We start from the raw sequence: 7217 nt of genomic DNA, 5'->3' as shown, positions 1-7217 counted from the left end.
AGCATATTATGAAGCTGCCTCAGCAAAGAGATAGGGTAAGATCAATTCAGCGAAGGTTAGCTGAATTTGGCAATTAGAAACTCACTGATACTTTGTATAAAGAATTCTGAATTTGCAGTAAAGAAAAAGTAAGTTGTTGGTCACTCTGAACTGCCTCAGGGCTTTCCGTATGCCAGGACTCTTATCTTCCTCTGCTGGGTCAGCTATGGCAGCTGTGAAAATCCTAAACCCCAAGGCCGAGGTGGCCTGAGCCCAAGCAGCATTGGTGGTCAATATCAGTGCAGTGCAGGGGTTCAAGGGATGTAGGACGCGCTGAGGACCAACTTGGAACCTAAGGGCACCATGAAGATGCTCACTTCTGGTGCTGGAGACATCAAGCTACTAAAGAGGAAAATGTGCTTCTTCATAAATTGCAAATTCAACACCTGACAACCTCCTTAACAGCCGAAGTAGCAACCACCCAGATGACAAAATTGTGGATGGTATACTTCCAATGTCCTAATCATTAGAGAGCTCCTAAAGCACATGGCAGGAAGTGAAGAGGAACTAAAAAGCCTCTTGATGAAAGTGAAACAGGAGAGTGAAAAAGTTGGCTTAAAGCTCTACATTCAGAAAACGAAGCTCATGGCATCTGGTCCCATCACTTCATGGGAAATAGATGGGGAAACAGTAGAAACAGTGTCAGACTTTATTTTTTTGGGCTCCAAAATCACTGCAGATGGTGACTTCAGCCATGAAATTAAAAGATACTTATTCCTTGGAAGGAAAGTTATGACCAACTTAGATAGCATATTAAAAAGCAGAATCTAGCCAAGGCTATGGTTTCTCCAGTGGTCATGTATGGATGTGAGCGTTGGACTGTGAAGAAAGCTGAACACCAAAGAATTGATGCTTTTGAACTGTGGTGTTGGTAAAGACTCTTGAGAGTCCCTTGGACTGCAAAGACATCCAACCAGTACATCCTAAAGGAGTTCAGTCCTGGGTGTTCATTGGAAGGAATGATGCTAAAGCTGAAACTCCAGTACTTTGGCCACCTCATGCAAAGAGCTGACTCATTGGAAAAGACTCTGATGCTGGAAGGGATTGGGGGCAGAAGGAGAAGGGGACAACAGAGGATGAGATGGCTAGATGGCATCACTGACTCAATGGACATGAGTCTGAGTGAACTCCAGGAGTTGGTGATGTACAGGGAGGCCTGGCGTGCTGCGATTCATGGGGTCGCAAAGAGTTGGACATGACTGAGTGACTGAACTGAACTGAAAGCACATGGCTCTCTACATGTTTGAAGATCTTCATCCCAGAATAATTACAAAACTATTTGAAGCGTCAAAGGAAATGCACTTGTTTTTGGAACAAAGTAAACAAAGAGATGGACAAGGAAACACTTATAGATAGATGTGCCCTGGATATCTCTATGAACTAAAGTTCATGCTGACCTTGCTGATGTATTAACAGAGGCTACAGTGAACTCTATTTTGGGCATAAAAAGGAAAGATGAACCTATTGACCTCATCATGGTTGAGATCATGGGGATGAAACATAAACCTGAAACCAATCCTGGCTTAATCAGAGGTCTTATTTTGGACAAGGGGGCACAGCATCCTGATATGAAAAAGAGAGTAAGAGAGGTGTGCATCCTCAGATACAATGTGGTGTTATTAGAATATGAAAAAAACACAGAGGTGAATTCTGTTTTGTTTTTTTTTTTAATTGCAAGAGTACAGAGGAGAAGGAGAAACTAGTAAGAGCTAAAACAAAATTCACTGAAGACAGAGTCAAAAAATAATAGACCTGAGAAAGAAAGTCTGTAGTGATTCAGATAAAGAATTTGCTGTTCTTCGTTGAAAGGAAATTGACATCATTTTTTTAGATGCTTTTGAAAAGAAGGCAGACAAGACCTGAGAGGTGCTAAAAGGAGAAATACGGAAGGGCTTATGCACCAAATTCTCTTGGTGACCCAAATCCTGATTGTTTGGGATGTGCAGGATTTGTCTATGAATATCTATAGATTAAATACAAGCCCAGTGTGAAGGTCAGGACACAACTTGGAGTGCATTTATCAATGCCTTGCTCATTATCCCAAAACTCTTGTTCAGCATTCTGGTTTTAAACCTTTGGAAACATTAGTTAAAATTCAAGCAAAACATTTGGAATCATGTCTACTTGTGGATGTGGACTTGAACACAGGTGAGCCAATGGTAGCAGAAGATGTAGACATATGGGATAACTATTTTGTGTAGAAACAGCTTCTTCATTTCTGCACTGTTATCGCCACCAACATTCTCCTGATTAATGAAATCATGTGAGGTGAAACTAATTCTCTAAAACACTGATCTGAAGCTTCCCTTGTATCATTTGAATTGTGAAAACTCTACAGAACGATCTAAGAATATAGCTACAGAATTTTTGTCCAAAATGCAAAGAATTTTCAAAGTATTTTCTTTTCTTTTTACATATAAAAAAGGGGAGAACTCTGGTACTTATTCAGATTCCGAAGTTCTAAAATTATAATCACAGTATTTTTGAAATTGCCCTGCAGTGCACACACATACAGGGGCCATAAATTACCCAATAAACAGGATGTTTTGCTTTCACTTCCGTGATAGAAACACACATGTTAGATAAGCATATGTTATCTACCTTGTTATTAAATTTTGCTTGAAAAACACAAACAAAAAGAAAAGAAAACTTAAGTTGCAAAAATTTTAAATTTTCCAGATTAAGTACTTTTTCTAGAAATTATCTTGTTGAGCTTTCTATGAAATTAACTAAAATTTAGTTTCAGATAAGGGGGAAGTTAAAAAGATAAATTTTCATTTATCTCTGTTATTTTGGTGAACAAAATTGAAACTATTATGCAAAATTAGAAATATTAATTTGGACTATAAGGAAAGCTGAGAGCCAAAGAATTGATGCTTTGAACTGTGGTGTTGGAGAAGTCTCTTGAGAGTCCCTTGGACTGCCAGGAGATGAAACCAACCACTCCTAAAGGAAATCAATCCTGAATATTCATTGGAAGGGCTGATGCTAAAGTTGAAGCTCCAATACTTTGGCCACCTGATGCAAAGAACTGACTCATTGGAAAAGACCCTTATGCTGGGAAATTTTCCTGAAACTTTCCTGCAGGAGAAGGAGGCAACCAGAGATAAGATGGTTAGATAACATCACTGACTCAGTGAACATGGGTTTGAGCATACTCGGAGACAGTGAAGGACCCTGAGGCCTGGTGTGCTGCAGTCCATAGCGTTGCAAAGAATTGGATGTGACAGCTACAACTACAACAATTTAGAAGAAAATTATCATAGGAAACTTCTTGTCGAGCCTTTTATTTACAGATTAGAAAACTGATGGATGGTCATATGGAGGAAATGGAAAACACACCTCATAGCCCTTCTTAATGAATAATCTAATATAGTTTGAGACAGGCAATCATCTAGCATTAAAATGGATAAGAAATTTGTGTCTTTAACTTTGTTCACTGACACAAAAATATTTGCCTCAACTCTGTTATAAAAATTGAATTTAGTCATGACACTTCTGGTTGACATTTGCCAAGAACTCATCAAGTAGGTAATTGAACTTACTTTTTTTCATGCTTTAATGTCATGATGATGGTATAAGTTGCACAGGGTATAATAAAACTTACAGATTAGAACTGTTGATTCTGAATTTTTGTTTCTTCCAACCAAATGATATCAAAACAAATTTAAAAATGGAAAAATTCCTACTAGTGACTTGTAATAAATCTGGGTTTAGTTTTCTATATTTCTATTCAGAGTGTTTTTTCTTTAGTGGAAATAAGAAATCATAATTGAAAAAAGAAAATAGAGAGTCTTTCCCTGGAGTAGCCAAAAGGAGCAATTCACTGGTGACCACTCTCAATTGCTTTAGTACAATAAAGGATATTACTTCGTGGGTGCTACACAAAGAGTGAGGACTTTCAGCCCTAATGTGCCTAGAAGAGTAAATGATATAAGGGGAATAAGTTCAGGAGTAAAATGGGATCAGGGAAATGCTAATATAATATTCTGTGGTGCAAAACTTCAGACCTGTTGCAGTATTTAAAATGTAGCATGATTTTTTTTTTTTAATGCATGATAAAGCAGAACAAAATCAGCAGACCAAAAATAGAAGGAGATTACAGTTATAGGAACTGAGAATGAAGACAAAAGCTGAGCTGAACAAGACTGACAGCAAAAGGATAATGAGAGGTGAAAGAGTTGAGAGGCAGTGCAGAGGGAAAGCTACAAGCTAACCGGACAGAAAGAAGCCAGCTGACTGCAGGCTAATCAAAGAGTAGCTGCTGTATGATGACAGAAAGGAGCGAGAGTAAATCACATAAAAGGCAAAGGGGAAACCATCCGTTGGAAACACTGGTTGATGTGCGAGAAGGAAATGTTGGACTTGTAAATGTGTTTATTAAAAGGATGCTGCATCAATATATTAAACTTGATGTCAAATTAAAAGGCACATTTGGAATTTATACTTATGAACATATCTGACATTTATCTTTGTACGTCTGCTAGATTTTGGTGTGTTTTCAAAGCTCTACTAAAGGAAGTCATATGTTCCAAGGTGGTGAGATGGGGAATTTGAAATGTGAGCATGTAAAATGATTAGGTACAGTAGAGAATGAACACTTAATCAGTTAAATTTCCCAAAAGTAAAATAGTTTTGACAGGGCTAGTAAATTAAATCTGAACCCAAGGGGGTCAGTTCAATTAGATTAGTCTGCTTCTGGTTCATACTGGGGGTGAGAGAAGGTTATAGATGGCACTTCTGAACCTTAAATGATTCCAATTTATTTGATGGGGTTGACTACTTTCTCCTTGTGATATTCTTTCTTTTCCTGGCTTGTATCATGCTGTCTGTATCGGCTGGTTTTTGTCATTGCTTTCATTTTTTTTTAAATTCTTGCCCACTCTTACCTCCATCTCACTCTCTAAATATGGAGGTATTTTCAACCCACTTTCTTTATACTCTCTGCCCTTCAAGTTCATCTACTTTTAAGAATGCAATACTTAATCTGGGAAAATAACTCCAAACTGTCACTAGCTGTGAACTTCCCCTAGATTCTCCCACTGAATAGTGCGAAATTACACTTTTCTGTGTTGCTGTTTTGGCTGATTCTGAACTTTTTCTCTTTCATATTTTTTTTATTCTGTTTCCTATTTTTACTCCTTTTGTTTCTCCTTCTGTTAATGACACTAGTATCATCTCAGCTGCCCAGGCTTGAAACCATGGAAACCTTCACTTTACCCCTCTCAAATCATGAGTTATAAGCCCTTTCAATTCTTCCAAGTAATTCCACATATGATTCATTCATGTGTTCATTTAGCAAAATTTAATCTACTATTTCTTAGGTAATTTTTATAACTGTCAAACACCTGGGATATTGTTGCAAATGTCCCATCCACATTCCTTACCTCATAAATTTTCTAATGATGAAAAAGAATACAATATAACAGTTTAAGTAGTATGTGTTTCTCTTGGATGACATTTGAAAGTAAATACATTACTTTCCTCAAGCTCAGTAAATGGCCACTCATTTCAAGATGCTGTTTATAGTCAATTCTGATTAAAAATAAATTTTTTCCTAGAGTTGCAATCCATTAAGTTTCTTAAATGTACTGAATGACATCATTTTAAAATAGTCTCTCATCAAATGTGACCAAACCCTTGGAGTAAGGACTCCCTGAAATGCCCTGTATAGCAAAGTGGAGTTTGAAAGTCTATCTTACTCTCCAAGAATCCCTAAAATGTGATTTTTACAGCATTCTTTTAAAAATAGGTTTGCATGACACAGAGCTCCTAGTCAAGTATGCTTTCTTAATAGGACTTGGCATTTTTTTCTCACTTTCTCCTCAGTAAAGTAGAAAATAATAATAATGGAAAAAAGCAATATAATGCTTTCAACCTCACAGGAAGACATTCTGAGTCATGTTTTAGACTAAACAATCAGTATTTCCTCTAGCCTTTCTGTGTGAGCATTTTTGGAAGCTATAAATTTGTATTTCTAACTGCTACCTTTCCTCCTGGAAGTTCTTTCCGCTCACAAATTTTGTGGACATTGAAAAGTACACAGTAGTCTAATATAGTTCTGCCCTTCCCATATTTCTGTTTCAACTAAAACCCCTCATTTGAACTATCGTGAGAGCCTCCTGATGTTTTCTTATGCTCTGCTTTTCCAATCCAATCCTGTATTAGCTCTGGATTTATCATATTATAAAAGTAAATTATTTCATATTTATTTAGACTACACAATAAATGATCTAAATGACTGCCTAGATGTCATTACCCTTTTTAACTATCCAGAACATTCTAGATGCATACTACAATTAATTGTAACAAATATTTACCAGAAAATGGAGATACTGAAGGGAGATTTCACTAAATATATTGATAAATGGACAATAGTTTTCTACATTATTTTTTACTAGTCAACTTGAAAAGACTGTCTGTAATTACTTATGTTTATTTCAATGCTCCAAAACAATTTAACTATTTATTGACACATCTATAATAATTTCCTATTGCCATTTCAGGTGAAAACACAAGAGTGAATTCAAAGATCAAGAATGATTACACTGTTAGTATAATTCATTTCTCTTCTATCACCAAATATTAATGTCTCTGATTTATAACATCTCTTCAGTTTTTCATGCAGCAAATTATTTTCCCTCCCTTCTTCCTTCCTTTATTCCTTTCTTTCTTTTTTTCTCCTGTCTCTCTCTATCTTTGTCTCTCTCTCATCACATCTAAACACACACACACACATGCACACACACACACAGCCCTGTCACACAGAGGAATTACTTTTTATTTATCTGACCAGATTGGTACCTGTTGTAATACATATGCTATATTTGTTAATTAGACTCATGGGATTAAATTAATTTACCCCAAATCAAGACTTACTAACAAGTCTAAGTGCAGACAACCACTATGCACATTCTTTTATGAGACCTACAGATATAGCCTCGGATTAACAACAACAAAAAAAATTATGCCTTTTTGTTTCTCACTTTAGGAAAAATTTTGATTCTAAAATTAACATGCAGGATGCTCAGTTCAGGAAGAAACACTACTCATCGAGAGGAAACATTTCAGTTATTATCTCCCTCTCCTTGTCCATGCTCCTGCTCAATAGTGCCTGACTCTTTGGGAACCTTTGGACTGTAACCATCAGGCATCTTTGTCTATGGTATTTTTCAAGC

General features: G+C 36.6%; 1 pseudogene; it reads left to right on the top strand.

The window, feature by feature from the left end:
- The first annotated feature begins 205 nt into the window (after nt 1-205).
- Nucleotides 206-2008, top strand: LOC138089039 (T-complex protein 1 subunit zeta pseudogene; annotated as a pseudogene).
- The last annotated feature ends 5209 nt before the right edge of the window (nt 2009-7217 follow it).

This window comes from Capricornis sumatraensis, chromosome 12 (assembly GCF_032405125.1).
Source record: "Capricornis sumatraensis isolate serow.1 chromosome 12, serow.2, whole genome shotgun sequence".
Classification (NCBI taxonomy): Eukaryota; Metazoa; Chordata; class Mammalia; order Artiodactyla; family Bovidae; genus Capricornis; species Capricornis sumatraensis.
This window is presented reverse-complemented; position numbering and strand designations above follow the sequence as displayed.